Raw genomic sequence first — 20,135 nt, 5'->3', positions numbered from 1 at the left:
TTCAGTTTTGCTGTATTCGGTTTACGCCCTCAAAGGCTGTCAGCAATGATCGGCGCAGACTGCGCCTCAGTGTTCTAGAAGCCTCACCATTGTTGTAGATCGTTGTTAAGATTGCACGCAAGACGCGAACAGTGAAGCTTATTTCAGAGCTCCCCTGGACGCGACGGAATCACAGTATCGCTCCTGGCAAATCTTCCCGACCAAGCACACCTCTCGCTACTCCAGCTTATAAATTCGATATGGGACGGTTCTCCGCTTCCAACGGAATGGACCACATCGGTCGTGACATTCATTCCCAAATCGGCAAAGTCCGTTAGTATTGAGGCACTGAGACCCATCTCACTTACGTCTTGCGCAGGCAAACTCATGGAAACCATGGTTCGCGAACGCCTTTCAGCCTACTTGGAGGCCAGGAGCACCTTTGCCGACACGATGTTTGGCTTTCGCCCGCATCTGTCGGCGCAGGACGTCCTGCTCCAGCTTCAACACGATATCATAGAGCCGACTACTATGCGCCATAACGATAAAGCCGTGCTCGCTCTCGATCTCCGCGGGGCGTTCGACAACGTCAAACACAGCACTATACTCACTAACCTGTCTACCACAAACTGCGGGCAGAAGACTTTCAACTACATTCGCGCCTTTCTATCACATCGCACCGCCTTCATTCGCCTTAATTCTACCGAACACGGCCCGTACTTATTAGGCACGCGGGGTACACCTCAAGAGCAGTCCTGTCTCCTCTGCTTTTTAACCTGGCGATGATGAACCTCCCCTCTCTTCTAAGCGAGGTCGAGGGAATACAACACGCACTATATGCGGACGATATCACAATTTGGACCAACACCGGCTCCTTAGCGCAAATCGAAGAACGCCTGCAAAAGGCTGCCCTTCTGGTGGACACCTACGCAGGTTCATGCGGCCTGGAGTGCTCTCCAGCTAAATCGGCTCTTCTTTCAGTCTCTCCGCTACCGCCGCCTCAAATTTTTCTTCCGTCCGGGCCCGTCCCGTCAGTGCAAAATATTCGGGTTCTTGGCCTTCACCTCACATCGTCCTTGGATCCAAAGGGCACAATATCAGGCCTCAGACGCACCAGCGAACAGGTGAGCCGCATGATACGGCGAGTTTCTACCAAGCGCGGCGGCCTCCGCGGGTCTCAGTCCCTCCGATTGGCCCACGCGTTTGTGACCAGTCGCGTCCTCTACGCCTTGCCTTACCTTCGCCTGCGTCGTCGACACGAGCACCAGCTGGACGTCCTTCTTCGTTCAGTATACAAACGCGCTCTGGACCTACCTATTGCAACTTCCAACAGCCGATTCACGGTTCTGGGGGTACACAACACCTTTGCAGAGATGCGCGAAGCTCATCGCGTTAACCAAATCAATCGACTGTCGCAGACGCCTTCAGGGCGCCGTCTTCTACACAGACTTGGCCTTAACTCGATATCTGACCAAGACCCTCTGCAGCCGATACCAGAGCTCTGGCGTCAAAAGCTATGGGTGGAACCTTTACCCCGTAATATGAACCCTGACCTCCATCCTGGCCGTAGGCTAGCACGCGCCGCGGCCCTTCATACGCGACACTCCGATCGTCCTGGTGTTTTCTACGTGGACGTCTCGGGTCCCTCCCCCTCGGGTCACTTCACGGCTGCCGTGATTACAGAGGGCAAACACGTAGATGGCCTCTCCTTTCGAGCAGACACAGTAACGCACGCTGAAGAGGTTGCCATAGCTTTGGCCGCCTCTCACCCTGCCTCACGCACCATCCTGACGGACTCGCGCTCGGCCTGTTCTAAGTACCTTCAGGGTTCCATTGCTCCGCTGGCGGCTAGCCTACTACAGGCAGCCTCTTGGCGCTTTAACCCTCATCCCATTCGTATAGTGTGGACCCCAGGCCACTCGGGCCTGCCCGGCAACGAGGCGGCAAATGCCGCTGCCCGCGCTTCTTCTGTCCGGGCCGTTGCCCCTCCATGTCCCGAGACGGAATCTGGCAATACCAACCTGACGCGCTTTCGCGAAATTTTGGCTTATTACCGGGCTTCGCGCCGCCTCTACCCGGACCCCGCACGCGGTTTGGAGAAAGCGGACGAACGACTGCTACGCCGCCTGCAGACGAACACTTTTATCAGTCCGGCGGTCGCCAGGCACTTTTTGCCGGAAATCAATGGCACCTGCTCGACCTGTCATGTGCTCGCCGACACATATCACGTCGTAGCATCGTGCCCAGTTAATCCCGTCCCTTTCTCATCCCCTTTTCCTATCCCAACTAGAGAGGCTTGGGAGGAGCACCTGCTCGGCTGCTCTACCTTGGCTGCACAACGCTCCTTGGTGGAGCGCGCACGGGCAGCTTCCAGCTCCACTGGCGTCCCGGAATAGGGTCTTGCCACTCTAGCACGCCGATGGGCCACGTCGGCACTCTCTAGTAAACTTTTTCTGAAATAAATGTTTTTTACCACCTACCATTTCAGAGCTTGCGCGGCCACCAGTGATAAGGCTGGAAAGTTCGATGCGTGATGTATAAAAGACGGCGCGTCCCAACGATGAGCAGCTTTTCCACGGCCGATGCTGTGCTCGCCTCTGCAAGAGCAAGCAGCAGACGCAGCCGGCGTGCGGAAAACGTGGTGCCGTCCAAGAAATAAAAAAATTCCGCCATATCCACGAAGTGAATGATGATGAGTGGGCGAAGCTCCGGAGGTAAACCTGGTAAACCATGAATCCTCTGTACATTTTGCCCACTCGATTTTATTACATCGCTCCCCCTAGCGTACGTCGCCGCACTAAATCGAACGATTGCCTTCAACCAATGACACGCGCCATATGTGACATCATTCCTATTTTATAATATCTCGCGTCTTTCATCAACTACAAGTACCGCTTTCTAGTTTATAACATCTTGCATCTTTTCATCATCAGCTACAAGTACGACCATCTAGTAAACACTACAAGAACTAAACGAGAGGTGGCTACAAGGATGGATGTGGCTGTACCCTTTAGATCGGGCGGGAGACGGTACCGCCATCTAGTGAACACTGCAAGAACTAAACTAGAGGTGGCTACATACAGGGGACGGTACCGCCATCTAGTGAACACTGCAAGAACTAAACTAGAGGTGGCTACATACAGGCTACAGGGAACGCACAGCCCACGCCCTAAGGAGCTTCGCCCCTAAAAAGAAAAAAAAAGCTAGGGCGCACGATAACCTGTTTTCCATGAACAGCGTCCCATACTTGTTCTATCCTTATAATGAAGAAAGTTTTATTTATTCGGGCGAAGTAGCTACTAGAATTAGAAAATAAAACAGGTACTATTTCCTGGCGCGCGCGCATGCAGGCGGTTTGGCTCTATAGCTTCCACAGTTCTGTCAAGAAAAGCTGTCGCCGAGTATAAACACAGATCGTACTGAGCCCGCGATCTGTTAGGGACGGCTTTCAGCTCTCCCATAGTAGAGTACAATGTACCCCAAATCGTTGACCATTTTAAATTAGAAGCATTTCTTGGCGAGCTTCGGCGACTTGGAGCGTATCTATCTATCTAGCCGCCTACGACTTTTACCTCTCCTGGCCGGTTCGTTTATGGTATCAATACCAAATTTGGTAAGGCATAACATGACAGCATGACGAGCATAACTGACTAGTCTTAACATGACTATCATGACATGTATGTCATGATTTATATTTGAAGGTCTTGCTGCTCTTGCGGTGGTTTCGTTCACACGACATGTTGCGAAAATTGCCATTGTACGACATGACTGCATGGCGAACACAAGTGACAGACCCTAACATGGAAATCATGATATGCTTGTCATGTAGGTAATGATTCATGACTTCGCGCCACGCTCATGGCACGCTCGCAGTCGTTTCGTTAGCTTCACATATACCAAATTTGGTGTTACGGGACGTGAATGGATGACGAAGGTATGTGACTGGTGCAAACACGATAATCATGAGTATGTGTCATGTAACAACATGACTACATGCCACACTCATGATGCGCTGCGGCCGTTCGCTAGCTTCACATACACCAAATTCGGTAGTACGGAACGTGAATAGATGACGAAGGTATATAACTGGTTCGAACATGATAATCATGGGACGCGTGTCATGTAACAACATCAGTACCTGCCACACTCATGATGCGCTCGCAGCCGTTTCGCTAGCTTCATATGTACTGAATTGGGTATTACGTGACGCGAACGGATGACATATGTAAATGAAACGTCCAAACATGATACTCATGACATGCGTGTCATGTAACAAGAAGACTACATGCCAAACTCGTGATGCGCCCACGGCCGTTTCGATAGCTTCGCGTATGCCAAATTGGGTAGTACGTCACGTGAATGCATGGTGAAGGTATGTGATTAGTGCAAACGTGGTAATCATGAGATGCGTGTCATGTAAGAACATGACTACGTGCCACACTCAAGGCGCCAAAACACTTCGACGTGACCCGGCACGCGTGCTCGCCAGCGTTCGTTTCGTCGCGTCACGATGGCGATGCCGGCGATGCCATGCAACGCGACGATGTGCCTGGCCAACGCCTCCTCTAGAAAAATGCCTGCCGCATAAGAAGAAAAAAAAACAGCTGCCACACTCTTTCCCTCCTTCAATTTGAAAATGTTTTCGGTCGCTAGCGTCACCTGTGGCGGACGGTGCAACAACGCAACACTTTGCATAGCCTCGGAAACAGTGGTGCACAGTTGCAGGTCTCGAACAACTCTCGAGTGACGCGCCCCTATGGGCCGCAGATGAAAAACCTTTAGCTGGTACCGCCCGACTCAGCGATGATAGTGTTGGTCGCGAGCGCCATCGCGCGGAGCTTGTTTAAAACTGAAGGCAGGCCAACTCCGCCTGGAGCGCGAGCCATTCCTCAGGCATCTTTCTAGAGGAGGCGTTGGCCTGGCATATACTCGCAGGCGCACGCCGCGGTGCGTTGTCTTGACGCATGCGCGTTTGAGCGCGCCCGGCGTCATTCCGTCGCGAAGCTAAACAGACGCGGTGCTGTCTAGGTAACGTCGTCTGCGCGAAATGCAGTATGTCGCATTTCGAGCCGGTTGCCGCTGGGCCTCACCGACAAACGCTGGTCGCACCTAGTGTCAGAGTGCTCGCGTTGTGCTGGCGTAGCGTTGCTGCACCCAGCGTGGGCGCGCGTCAACGCTACGTGCGCTCGCCACCGTTTCGCTAGCTTCACATACACCAACTTTGGTATTACGAGACGTGAATGGACGACAAAGCTATGTGACACGTTCAAACGGGATGATCTTGATATTCGTGTCATGTAAAACATTACTACATGCTAGGCTCATAGCGTGCTCGCAGCAGTTTCACTAGCTGCACATATATCGAATTCAATATCAGGTGACGTCAATAGATGACGAAGGTAAATTACACGTCCTAACGTGATAATCATGGCACAAAAGTCATGTATACGGCATCATTTACCTGTGCCTCGTATTGTTGCGCTTAATTTTTAAAGTGATGTGTCAAGCTTCCTCATGCATGCTTCGCATATCAGCGATTCCCACTTTACGTGGGGTCTGCCAATTTTTCTCTAAACACAGTTCAACCTTCTCCGTCAGCGTTCGTGTTTAATTGTGTGAGTGCGGCTCTCGCCGGCGCGTGCGTCCAGTGTTACGGCGGCGTCCCTTTGGCGCCTCACCCACTTTCAGGTTCCCCGGGGCTGCGGCCGAGAAGTCGCCGACCCCTGGGGTCCCAGGGCGCATGGCGTCGAGGCCAGTACGCACCCCGCCAAAGGAACATTGTTTCACGTTCACCGTTCCTGAAGGCCCGGTCTCCGTCGATGAGATCATCGAGTGTCTCGAAGAGACGATCGGTAGCGAAGCGGTGCTGTTCCTGCAACACCTCGGCGCTGTAAAGTTCTTGGTAGCAACGAGGACAACGAAACAAGCCACCAAGCTCATGGTGAATGAAGGTTTTTGTCCTTCAGAAGGAAAAAGTTCAAGTGTAAGTCGTGGGCCCACCAAGTGTGTTCCTGAGTGTGTACAGGTTGCCGCCGTACGCGCCCGATGACGCGGTCGTCTCTGCTTTGCAACCTTTCGGCAAAGTACGCAGTATAACATCTGTTACTCTGCAACGACGTCAATATACACTTACCGGTACATGAGTGGTGAAGATGGGAATGGCGAAGCCCGCACCGAACTTCATTTCAATTCACCGCGTTATGTTGGAGTACCGTGGCATGCGTCGCGTCTGTGTGCGTTGCCAAAATGAAGGCCACATGGCCGGGGCCTGTGCAACATCTTTTTGTCATAGGTGCAGCGCGTACAGACACGCTGTGGAAGAGTGCACTGAAGCCTGCAGAAGGTGTGGAGGTGATCACCCGACCAAAGAATATTTCAAGCGCAGATCATACGACGACGCAGCTCAGAAGACACCGTCACCGAGTGTCCACGAGCAGAAATTCCGCTTAAGTTTTACAGAGCTGCCAGTGGTTTAAAACGAACAGTAGAATCAATGGGTTCATGTAGTCTGGAAGATGTTTTGTCACAGGAAATAAACGAAATGGTGACAAGTAGCACGCTGAGCAAAGAGGAAGAAACAGCATCCGGCACGAAAAAATGGAAACGATGGCGTTACAATCACGTACCTAACCACGTGCGCGAATTTGACTGCTTGAGAAGATGAAGGGCTTCGCCTACACGTGACCGGTTAGCAGATTGGGGAGTCGTTCCAAATGACCGCTGCCCAAACTGCGGCAAAAAAGAGACGGCCCAACATGCTCTGTTTCAGTGCTCAGTGGCGAGGGGTGTCTGGCACATGGTACAACGCCTCTTTGACTTTCGCACGGCGCGCATGGGAACAGAACGTGGGCTGTTTGTAAGACTGGTCTTTACAGTAACCTTGTACGTACTGTAGGGGCGACGCTGTTAAGCTTAAGTACGTCACAAGCCGCATAGAGGCACCTATCCCGCACTACAGAGAATGCGGCTCATTGTGTGAAGCTACCTAGATCAGCAGCTGGAAACGCATGGCGAAGAGGCCTTCCTTCGACGATGGCACACACGTTTCTTCAGAGTGAGAGAGGGACAGCTGAGGTTTCCAGTTGTCCCGTACTAGCCATGCGCCTACTTTAGTACGCATGCATAAGTGTTATCCTGTAAAATGTGATTAACTTGATTGAATTTAATTGTTTTTACTTGTAACATATGGATACCCAGTCATCAATCAGATTTTGGTGCTCATTTGTAAGATGTAAACACTGTCTTTACTTGTTTTCAATGTTTCGTTTGCGTACGTACAAACTAAGTGTACAATAAACTTCCCTTTCTCGGCGTCATTGTGTGGCCTACGAGACGGCCTTTTGCTGTGCCATAGTAAAGTACCAATTACTCTAAATTCTTTACAACTTCTTCGAAACACACATATGTGACCTATAACCGGGGCGACTCACTCTATGTTATTACAATGGTACCAGGACAGCTTACGGCTCTTCCATAGTACAATTCCTATAGTGCTCGAAAGCGTTCCCAATATATTCTAAACACAATATAGGGGGCTTGCTGCTCTCCCTTACTAAAGTACTTAAATCGTCAACCTTTTTCTTCGTCATAAAACATGTTCCTCCACCAGCTTCGCTCAATATAGGAACGGCATGCTGCTCTTCCGCTGTAGAGTCCCTAAGGTGCTCTAAAGCGTCTTGCTGCCGGACTGCTGTTCGTGCTGAATACGTCTGTGCTCACGTATCTTTTTTTTTTCTTTTCTAACCACTTTCCTCTTATTCCCCCCTCCCACCGGCGCTGCGCCGTGCTCCCAACTGGGGCTGCAGAAATTAGGCGCCTTCTTCTTCTAACCACTATCACCACCACCAAATCGTCAACCTTTTTTTTTTAAACACACCAACACTGTTCTTCCATTAGGGCACACTGTGCACATAAACCTTTAGACTGCACGTTTGTAGAGATAAACCTTCTCCGAAATTTGTAGCTCGCGGAAGCTTCCCTAAAAAAAAAGAACTCCACAACGCGTGTTTCCTTAACTCGGAACGGAAGGTTTAAAAGGTTTTGCTTCGAAGGTTACCTACACTTCTTTTTTCTCGATTCTATCCGACACGATCGATCCATCGATCCCCACCACGATCATTGAAACCGACTCGATTCGGTTTCAATGCGAGACGATGAGAGCACGCCGCTTTTGCCGCGGCACTGCGCGCCAACACCGCAGTTCGCAGTCAGTGTCGCGCTGCGCGGAACACGCACCCGGAGGGCCCCGCTTTACTTGCGTAAGGAACGCAACAGTTTCGAAAGCTCACGGGCCCGGGTCCGCATCAGCGCCTTGGTGAGGAGGAAATTGCAGGGCCGCCGTAGCTCGTGTGATAGAGGGATCACTTTAGCATTGAAATCATCGCGCTAGAAGTGCACAGAGGAAACTGTTACGAAGCTGCCCGCTTACCTGATATGCAGCCTATAAAGATGCGCTGATCGAGCACAACCAGTGTTCTACTCGGCCGGGAGCAGTCGAATAAAACCGATCTAGAAGGCGTCTCTCAATGATGATAGGCTGATATGTCGTTAGTTCTCGGTTGTTGCCGAAGATGACTCTTGAGTTAACAGCAACAGAGGAATGAAAAACATGCGGTCGACTTGAAGAAGGGCACTTTTCCTTGTGCCCTTTGGGGCCTCTTGAACAGTCAGAGTTGTCCACCTTCTTATAATCTTGTGACACAGCACGTTCATCGAATTTTCACCTCTCCAGCCTGTAGGCACACACTTTGGGAAGACGTTGAAGGTGACGGTTGTTTCTTTACTACCAGACAGCGAGAGCACACCGCACGAGAGATGCGGTCTGGAACGAGCTAGAAGCAACAAATTGTACACACATACGGGCGTGCCCTCGCAAAAATGTACATAGAAACACGCCTATACGGGGGCACAAGACGTCACAAAACTTTCGGCAAGAAAGTGCAGACGTAGCAGTAGCAGATGATGCATTAAAAGCGCTGGCAGTAGACGAAAATACGAGAAGACAGACGTGGTGCTTGCTGCGTCAATGCACTGCAGTCTGTGTTTGAATGAGTGAACCTCTGCTAGCTTCTTTCCGCGCACAAACCAGTATTACTACCACCACCACCACCACCACGAACACGACGACGGCGGCGCGAACTGGGAACTAAAACGGTGAGGATTGGGAGTGGGGAGGAAATAACGTCCCCCCTTTTTTTTTCTCCTGTCTGGCAGGAGAGGTCCTTTTAACTCCGCTTTACCGCCAACGCCGCGTCAGAGAAGGCACGCACCAAGGCGCTGAAGCACGCTAGCCGACGCCGCCACACTCTCTGTCGCATCCCGCCGGCAGCAGTCGTTGTGTAGGCGTGTGATGGTGCGGCGTGCGCTGCGTCTGAGCACCGGCGCTTGCCTCGGCCAGCCGCCGCTATCCGCGTCTGGCGCTGCAGCCGCCGCCAGCAACCATGGCGATGGCAACGGGAGCAGGCGCGTGGGGAAGCACTGCCCCCAATTTTAGGGAAAACGGGAGGGACCAGCAAGTGCCTGCAGCGACGCGCGCGCGCCTCGTGATAGTGCCACCTGAAAGAAAAACTTCGCGCCCTGATGACGCATTTTGTTTGCAGCGCCACCTCGGGACTGGTGGTAAGGTCGTTTCTATTTCGGCCATGAAAGAAATGAATACACCCAGGCACTACCAGCGGGGTTTTTTTTTTTCCTCCGCTTTTGCGACACTGATAGGGAAAACTTCGGAAATGTGGTTTGATGAGGTGATCTGAAGTATAGCTACAGGGCACTTTTGATCGCCCCGCCGCGGTGGTCTAGTGGCTAAGGTACTCGGCTGCTGACCCGCAAGTCGCGGGTTCAAATCCCGGCTGCGGCGGCTGCATTTCTGATGGAGGCGGCAATGTTGTAGGCCCGTGTGCTCAGATTTGGGTGCACGTTAAAGAACCCCAGGTGGACGAAATTTCCGGAGTCTCCACTACGACGTCTCTCATAATCTAATGGTGGTTTTGGGACGTTGAACCCCACAAATCAATCAGGGCACTTTTGATCTTGAAAAAGCTACACGGCACTCAAACAAGATTTTTGAACGGATTAGTAGATGAAGATCTATGATAGCTCACAGCGCACTCAGAGACACAATTGAAGACACGGACGAAGCTTTCTATGTGTGTCCCTTCATAGTCCGTGTCTCGGAACGCTCTGTGAGCTATTACTACATGGGAGTCGGTCGGCGCTTCACTAATATCGCGTTTTACGTAGTAATGGAGCTCACTCTTACATCGCGACTTAGCATGTTGCTTTCCTGAGAATCGCGACACAACAATTCAGCTACCAACTCTCCCTCATCATTCCTTATTAGTCAATGCATACAAGGAGACATTGTTGCCAGTGTGTGGCTACGGCTACTCCGTTTCCCGTACACGGTAGATTGTCGTCGCAAAGTAGTGAAAAATTACAAGACTGTAGAAATAGGCACATGGACGAACACTCACGCACTTAGTGCCGATTCTTCTAAAAAAAAAGAAATCAAGCTGATGCGCGTAGCGGCTACTCATGAAACAGCGAAGCTGCCGGATTACAAATAAGCCTTCACTTCGCCAATTATTTTAGCTGGATGAATGAAGCGGGGCATGAAATGATTGGAATCAAGTGGATCGAACGAAGTGAAAGTGAAGTGCAATGAAGTAGGCTAAATAAAGTTGGAGGCAGTAGTGATGGTGGTAAACCTTTATCAGGCGATCCACGACGGCCCTCTCGCATGAAAGCTTCGACTTTTTGGACAGCTTCGGTGTTAAAAAGTTGTGCACTGAACAGAAGAGTTTGCGAAACACAGACGTTCACACAAGCGAAATGTCCACACGTAACGTGAAAGCTCCCGGAGATGTTGTCACAGCCAATCAATGGGTACACCACTGACGCCTAATCGCTGCACTCTAACTGCAACAACAAAGTAAGCACAAAGAAATTGTAGAACAAACACGAACATTCAATAAAAATGTGACCAAGAATTCTTTCTTTTCTAAAAAAAAATCTTGTTTTTCGTAAAAATAGTATACCATTTCCCTTTTATTTTGTCGAGTAAGCTTTTTTTTCATGGCATGGAAGCTACATCACTTGAGATGAAGATGAGAGAACAACTATGCCCTTCTTTCACATTCTCGCATTACTCAGAAAACAATTTGCAAATTATGACGTAAATCAAGGTACACAACTATATATATATATATATATATATATATATATATATATATATATATATATATATATATATATATATATATATATATATATATATATGTGTGTGTGTGTGTGTGTGTGTGTGTGTGTGTGTGTGTGTGTGTGTGTGTGTGTGTGTGTGTGTGTGTGTGTGTGTGTGTGTGTGTGTGTGTGTGTGTGTGTGTGACGCAAGAGACGTGATGGCTGTACGATGAACCATTTATTTGTCTTCGTCTTCCTCCTTCTCTACCATTCCACCAAACCGTTCTCGTGTGGTTCGTCACATATATATATATATATATATACATCTAACAGACAATAATGCCAAGGAATGTCTAAGGAAAGTTATTAGAACCAATGTAAAGTAAATAAGAAAGAAAAGTGGGTGAAAAAATAACTTGCCGTTTGTCGGGCCGTCGAGAACTGGCCAGCGCAGGATGAGAACCGGATGTGGATTTACACCGACATTTGGATGTGCACAGTCTGGTTTCATGCTCAGCGTTCACAGTGTTTTGTTTCTTCTTTTTTTTGTTTCTTATTATTTGCTTTTTTTCTTTAGTTTTCTCTCACTCTCACAAACATCTTTTAAAGCGAGAAGGACGCGGCAGCAACGAAGTTTGAACGTCTATGTTAGTATAACTCATCCCCTAACGAAGGGAGGACCCCTCCCGAAGCTGTTGGGAAATACATATATTTATCCTTGTTGACAACGCTCCCGTTGTGCCATATCCCATACCTTCACGAAGACTAAGTGGGTCATTGAATTATTACTCCCCGTATATATATATATATATATATATATATATATATATATATATATATATATATATATATATATATATATATATATATATATATATATATATATATATATATATAAGTGTATACCTAAGGGCTCGCTTTCCGTGTTTTTACACAATATTAATGAGATCTAACAGACAATAATGCCAAGGAAGGTATAGGGGAAGTTATTTTGCCAATTGTAATGTAAATGAGAAGAAAGAAAAGTGGGTGAAGAGATAACTTGCCGTGGGAAGGATCCGAACCTGCGTTATTCGAAGGTCGCAGGTTTGGATCCTGCCCACGGCAAGTTATCTTTTCACCCAGTTTTGTTTCTTCTCATTTACATTACAATTGGCCTAATAACTTCCCTATACCTTCCTTGGCATTATTGTCTGTTAGATCTCATTATATATATATATATATATATATATATATATATATATATATATATATATATATATATATATATATATATATATATATATATATATATATATATATATATATATAAATTGCCTGCCATCCAAGCTCACCCACAATGTCATGTCCCTCCGTGAACTTCAAAGACGCGTCGCGGAAGCCGCCCTATCCCCCTCTTCCTTTCTCCTCCTACCCTTTATTTCTTTTTTTTTCTTTTTTTCCCCTTTTCTTTCTTTCCTTTTTTTTTGGTTCTTTTTGGTTCGCTCCAGCGAATGAGACGAAGAAGAAACTGTTTGGCACAGCATATGTCACCACTGTAAAACACCACGAATCTGTCGCTCTCTCCCGTTTACTTCTTGCACCACCATATATATATATATATATATTGTAGTGGAGCATACGCACCAACGCGTATGCGCCTTCGGAAGACAACGAAAAGCCCGTGCTCTGATTGCGCGAGAACCTGTGCCGCCATTGCCAGACTTGCTGTTCGCCCATTTTCCGTCGCGACTTCGTTGCCGCTCCTCTGTTCCATTAAACATCATCGCATTTGGTGGAGGCTGCTGAGATCCCAAGGCAGACCTGGAGCTCCGCTCTCGCAAGTTGGCCGAAAGACCACCGTACAACATGACTGACGCAGTCGCCAACCAGCCCATCCCAGCACAGCCAGCACCATCGGCTGCCCCGTCGACCTGCCCCGGTGCTACCCGTCAGCGGGACCCACCAATCTTCAGCGGCAGTGGTGAGCAAGACGTCGAAGACTGGCTCTCCTTGTACGAACGCGTGAGTGCCAGCAACAAATGGGACAATGACTCTAAGCTTGCCTATGTTATCTTTTACTTGGCTGACGTCGCCAAGCTATGGTTCACCAACCGCGAAACCGCCATCGCCAGCTGGTCCACCTTTAAGACCCTCGTGACCGAAGCGTTCGGCCGACCAGAGGTCCGCAAGCTCCACGCTGACCAGCGTCTGCGCCACCGAGCCCAGCAGCCTGGCGAGACCTTTACTAGCTATATTGAGGATGTGCTCGACCTCTGCAAGCGTGTTAACTCATCCATGCCTGAAGAAGAGAAAATTCGACATATTCTTAAAGGCATCGAGGATGGCGCATTCCAGATGTTGCTGGCGAAAAGCCCGACCACAATAGCAGCCCTCGTAAGCCTGTGCCAGAGCTTCGATGAATTGCGTCGTCAGCGTTCCATCGCCCGACAGAGTGTCCCATCACCAGATTCAATCTCGGCCGTCGCACTCGCAAATGGCAACGTTCACCAAGGAACTCTGTCGAACCAGATTAAAGACTTCATCAGGGAGGAAGTCGCCCGACAGCTCTCCCTGCTGCCGCATAGCGACGCGCCCAGGACAAGCCTCCCTTCGAATATGCAGCAGGCCATACGCACTGAAATTTGCAATGCCCTCCCTACAGTTCCGGCCTCTTACCCATGCACTTCGGTGCCATCTGATCTCTCAACTGCTGGCTACGCACCAACTGCGCCGCCTTCACCTCTCAGCTACGCAGCTGTGGTCGCGCGGCCCCCACCGCATCCAGTCGCCTTATCGGCTCCACCTCCTCCGGCCTCGCCTCCAGTTTACAGGCCCCCACTTCGCTTTTTCCGTCCATCTAATGAGTGGCGCACCCGAGACAATCGTCCCATCTGCTTCGCGTGTGGCATCGCTGGCCACATTGCACGCTTCTGCCGCCGCCGTCCCACACCTGCGCACGCATACTTCAGAGCTCCTACCTACGTACCGCAGCAGACTACCACGTCTAGATATGAACAGAGGCACTCCGACTCGGATCACCACCCATCGACTGCTCGTTTCTCATCACCTCGTCGCCGATCGCCATCGCCTATGCGTCGTCGACCACCTCCTGAGGAGGGAAACTAATCAGTGCAGTTCCGGAGGCAAGAACTGCACCTTGTGCGCGATTCCCAAGGCCTCCATTTTCGCCGCAAAATGTTGTTGATGTCGATGTTGAGGGAGTCGCCACATTAGCGTTAATTGATACCGGGGCCGCCGTTTCTGTGATGAACGCAAAATTTTGTAGGAAGCTGAAGAAAGTGACCACATCTCTCAGTGGCTTGGTGCTGTCCACGGCTAGCGCGCAACGCATTCATCCCTCGGCTGTGTGTACGGCGCGCGTCGTCATCCGAGACGTTTTGTACGTCGTACAGTTTTTTGTTCTACCATCTTGCTCTCATGACCTTATCCTGGGTTGGGATTTCTTATCACGTCATGAAGCTATCATTGATTGTTCCCGTGCCGAAGTGTCCCTTGTGCCAACATGTGAATTTACACTACCCGACCGCTCTCCTCTGCTCTGCAAACTCACCGCTGATGACGACATCACCTTGCCTCCTGAAGCTTCGGTCCCTATTAGCCTTTCATGTGTGGCGCAACCTGACGGCACGGTGGTGTTTACGCCATCTCCGGTTTTTACTGAACGCAAGGGCATCGTTCTCCCATTTGCTGTTCTTACAATTGCATCTGGTTTAACCGTAATGCTGGTCACCAACCACTGCAACTACCCCATTGGCTTACTTCGTGGTGAAACGTTAGGATATGTGCAACCTGTCGACCATATCGATGATATTATTCTTCCCGACGAAACGCCATGTCACATTGCTGCAATCACTCATGCGTCTGAGCCGTCAAGTTCGTCAGCCTTCGACAATGCTATTGACGCAGACCTTCCCCTCTCGCATCGCCGCCAACTTGTTGCTCTCCTTAACAAGTTTCGTTCTTCTTTCGACTTTCACGAACCTGCTTTGGGCCGTACCACAACTATCACTCATACTATTGACACCGGCTCACATTCGCCTCTGCGACAGCGCCCTTACCGCGTTTCCGCCGAAGAGCGCCGCGTCATTACGGAGCAAGTAGATGACATGCTTAAACGTGGAGTGATACAGCCTTCTCAAAGCGCTTGGTCATCACCTGTGGTTCTGGTCAAGAAAAAAGATGGCACCGTACGATTTTGCGTGGACTATCGCCGCTTAAACAATATTACGAAAAAAGATGTCTACCCGCTACCACGAATAGACGATGCTCTTGACTGTTTACAAGGCGCCGAGTACTTTACATCTTTGGATCTGCGTTGTGGGTATTGGCAGGTGCCAATGGCTGAATGTGATCGCCCTAAAACAGCCTTTGTAACGCCGGATGGCCTATATGAGTTCAAAGTCATGCCATTTGGGCTCTGCAACGCGCCTGCCACATTTGAGCGCATGATCGACACCATCTTGCGTGCCCACAAGTGGAAAACCTGCTTATGTTACCTGGACGACATCGTAGTCTTTTCATCTGATTTCCCGACACATCTTGCTCGCCTCCACGAGATTCTGACGTGTCTAACTTCTGCAGGCCTACAACTCAACTCCAAGAAGTGCCACTTCGCAGCACAAAAACTAACCATCTTGGGACATGTCATCACAAGAGACGGTGTTCTTCCGGATCCCGATAAGCTTCGAGCTGTCGCTGACTTTCCGTTGCCCACATCACTGAAAGCCCTAAGAAGTTTCGTCGGTCTCTGCTCTTACTTTCGTCGCTTCGTGCGCAACTTCGCGTCCATCATCGCACCTCTCACGAGTCTGCTTTCCAACAGCAAAGGCATATCTGCATGGTCACCTGCATGTGACGATGCATTTCGCCAGCTGCGCCGCCTGCTGACCTCACCACCTATTCTTCGTCACTTCGACCCTGCTGCGGCCACAGAAATTCACACCGATGCAAGTGGCATCGGTCTCGGTGCAGTTTTGGCACAACGGAAAGGCACCCAAGCTGAATACGTAGTCGCCTATGCAAGTCGCGCTCTCAAGAAGGCTGAATTGAATTACTCCGTGACAGAGAAGGAGTGTTTGGCCATAATCTGGGCGTTGACGAAGTTTCTCCCGTACCTTTACGGCCGTCCTTTCGACGTGGTCACAGACCACCACGCTCTATGTTGGCTGTCCACCTTGAAAGACCCGTCCGGACGCCTGGGGCGTTGGGCACTTCGATTGCAAGAATACGACATCCGTGTCGTATATCGTTCCGGTCGCAAACATGCGGATGCCGATGCACTTTCGCGATCGCCATTAACACCAGATGTGGCTTCTTTGTCTCCCCCTTTTACCACCTTGTCACCACTCGACACGACTGACATGCTTTCGGAGCAGCGTAAAGACCCATACCTTGCCTTGTTAGTCGACTACCTTACCGATCCGTCTGCTGTCCCTTCCACGAGAGCGCTACGCCGGCAAGCAGCCCACTTTTCCTTACGAGACAACATTCTGTACCGCCGCAACTACATGCTTGGTGGTCGGAAGTGGCTCCTTGCTGTCCCAACTCATATGCGCTCTGACATCTGCATGAATTTCCATGCAGATCCCCAAAGTGCTCACGCAGGGGTCCTGAAAACCTACGAAAGGCTGCGCCAACGCTATTACTGGCGAGGAATGTATCGCTTTGTGCAGAAATACGTTCAGTCTTGCACCACTTGCCAACAGAACAAGACACCTCCGCGGCACCTTACTGGCACGTTACAGCCGCTCCCGTGCCCGGCTCGCCCATTCTACCGCGTGGGTATAGACCTATATGGCCCCCTCCCATATAGTAGCTCTGGAAACCGGTGGATTATTGTCGGAGTCGATCATCTGACACGCTACGCTGAGACTGCAGCTCTACCGGCAGCCACCGCCCACGAAGTTGCACTCTTCATTCTCCGCAGCTTCATTCTACGTCATGGTGCTCCGCGGGAATTACTCAGTGATAGGGGTCGAGTGTTCCTGTCGGAGGTCATCCAAGCTATCCTCGCTGAATGCAACATTATCCACCGGAAATCTACCGCATACCATCCACAGACAAATGGTCTTACTGAGCGGTTCAACCGCACACTTGGCGACATGCTGAGGATGTACACCTCCTCCGACCACACTAACTGGGACGCTGTATTGCCCTTTGTTACCTTCGCCTTACCTTACCTTATAACACCGCGACGCAAGCGACTACCGGTTTTTCCCCGTTCTTTCTATTGTACGGCCGCGAACCTTCCCACCCACTCGACACTATACTACCGTACCGCCCTGATGCATCTGAGTGCTCCCCGCTTTCGGAAGTCGCCAGATACGCTGAAGACTGCCGTCAGTTGTCTCGGTCTCTGACAAGTGAGGCTCAAGGTCTACAAAAGACTCGACACGACGACGCTCACCGCATAGCTCCTACATTTCGTGCTGGCTCCCTTGTGTGGCTTTGGGTGCCCCCGCACGTTCCTGGCCTGTCTTCTAAACTTCTGGCCCGGTACCATGGTCCCTACCGTGTCATTGACGCGACCTCTCCGGTGAATTACATCATCGAGCCATTAACACAATCACCAGATTTGCGCCGTCGAGGACGCGAGACCGTACACGTCGACCGTCTCAAGCCCTACTACGACCCCCTCATTGTGCCTACTCCCTGAGTCGCCAGGATGGCTACCCTTCACCCCGGGGGTATTGTAGTGGAGCATACGCACCAACGCGTATGCGCCTTCGGAAGACAACGAAAAGCCCGTGCTCTGATTGCGCGAGAACCTGTGTCGCCATTGCCAGACTTGCTGTTCGCCCATTTTCCGTCGCGACTTCGTTGCCACTCCTCTGTTCCATTAAACATCATCGCAATATATATATATATATATATATATATATATATATATATATATATATATATATATATATATATATATATATATATATATATATATATATATTTATATATATATATATATATATATATATATATTCTACCACAAAGCACACTGGAGTCTCAGGCACTAAGATGACTGGACGAACCGGCTCGCTAGGACACCTCAGCGTCGTTTGTTGAAGCTACTATTAATGCACGTACGTTGTCGAGATAACCGGTCCAGGCGCGTGGCCAAAAATTCTTTTTTTTGGAGGGGGGGGGGGGACAGGGCTTCCTTGAAATGATCATTGCTCACTCTCCATGCCATGGCGAAAACAATTTCAGTGCTGTTCCAGTGTGCCACCCCCTGGAGACATCTCTTACCCGAGGAGGAGTTTTCGGAGGCACGGACACGTGGTAACAGAGCGGGACTTGGTTCTATATTCATGTGAAATGCCCTAACCAAAGCAGTATCAAATAATTATGTCTACAAACGTGCGATGCAAAGACTTGTGCACGTAAAGTACCCGTACGAAAGAATGACGGAAAGTTGAGGTTGTTGGTAAGTGCCCACCACGGTGAAAGAGGCTCGTATACGAACACAAAAAAGAAATGGGTAACACATACGCAAGGAGGCTGTATGCAGTGTCGGAAAATAAGGTACACGCTAAACTTATTCACGCAGGCCTAAGTATATCGATCGTCACATCTTCGTCGGGAACATGCATAGACGTACTGGACGGACGGACGGACGGACGGACGGATGGATGGATGGATGGATGGATGAATGGATGGATGGATGGATGGATGGATGGATGGATGGATGGATGGATGGATGGACGGACGGACGGACGGACGGACGGACAGACAGACAGACAGACAGACAGACAGACAGACAGACAGACAGACAGACAGACAGACAGACAGACAGACAGACAGACAGACAGACAGATAGATAGATAGATAGATAGATAGATAGATAGATAGATAGATAGATAGATAGATAGATAGATAGATAGATAGATAGATAGATAGATAGATAGATAGATAGATAGATAGATAGATAGATAGATAGATAGATAGATAGATAGATAGATAGATTAGCGGAAGCCGCTGTTGTCTACCTTGCCGTGAATGAATCATTAAAGGGACACTAAAGCAACTATCGATTCGACGTTGATTGTTAAAATAGCGGTCCAGAAACATCTTAGTGTTACTTTTGTGCCAAGGAGGGGCTTCTTTTGAAATAAAATGGCGCTTTAGTGGTCCGCATCGGGTTAGCGCACTTCAAATTACCCGCCTCAAAAAGCGGACCAACTCACGTCACTGTTACCGCGCACATTACCCGGCTTTACTGCGTGGTCGCCGACACTAGCAGGCAGTACGAAAGCAGCTGGAGCCACAGCAGCAACAACAGCCCTTGATCAATTTCCAGCCATTCACTTCAAGATGGCAGACGTGTTTTAGTTCAACTGCGCCCCGCTAGATGGCGAGACCTGTTCAGGTTAACCACGCGAAAATTAAGTTTTTGAACCACTCGCGTCATTCTCCATAATAGTCCAGCGGTTCTTTTTTACATGAAGCAAACAGAGATGAACAAGTAGAATTTTATTGCGTTTCTTGATGCTCGGAAGGTTCTTCATTTAGTGCAGCTAGATTGATTACTAGTGATTAATTGTTGGCGGTTCATCTGACGTCATCGGTATCAATTGGAGATGGTCCTACTGCGGCGAATGTAATCTTGCGCAATCGTCCTAATTTATCGGTAAGTACAGCACTTCTGTTGATACTATTGTCGTTTTAGATGTTGTCATACATTAAGATTTCACTCTGACGTCAGAATTGTTATTTGACTTCAGTGTCCCTCTAAGATGCTGTTCCTCCCCATCTGTGTCCGTATATATTCCTGCAGATGTATGGATGGATGGATGCTATGAGCATCCCCTTTATAACGGGGCGGTGACATGTGTGCCACCAGGCTCACAATTTTTTTTTTAATTAGAAAAAAACCACGGCTGAAGGCGCTCGCCTGCGTCTCGAAAGGCGCCGTGGTAGAACATCCACTTCGCATGGACAGCAGCGCCTAAGATATCGGGAAGCCGAGAGAGGGTGGGCGA

General features: G+C 49.6%; 1 protein-coding gene across 2 annotated transcripts in view; it reads right to left on the bottom strand.

Moving 5' to 3' along the window:
• The window catches only part of LOC119161671 (putative cationic amino acid transporter), a 295,166-nt gene that overhangs the window by 210,783 nt on the left and 64,248 nt on the right, over nt 1-20,135 (bottom strand). Inside the window, exon 1 of one of the 2 annotated variants that reach the window (XM_075889341.1) lies at nt 8,408-9,320. The exons of the other annotated variant lie outside the window; for it this stretch is intronic. The gene's annotated coding sequence lies outside the window, so the exon portion shown is untranslated. Of the gene's footprint in view, nt 1-8,407; nt 9,321-20,135 lie in introns of those variants that run through there. 2 annotated transcript variants of the gene reach the window in all.

This window comes from Rhipicephalus microplus, chromosome 3 (genome assembly GCF_043290135.1).
Source record: "Rhipicephalus microplus isolate Deutch F79 chromosome 3, USDA_Rmic, whole genome shotgun sequence".
In the NCBI taxonomy this organism is placed as follows: domain Eukaryota; kingdom Metazoa; phylum Arthropoda; class Arachnida; order Ixodida; family Ixodidae; genus Rhipicephalus; species Rhipicephalus microplus.
This window is presented reverse-complemented; position numbering and strand designations above follow the sequence as displayed.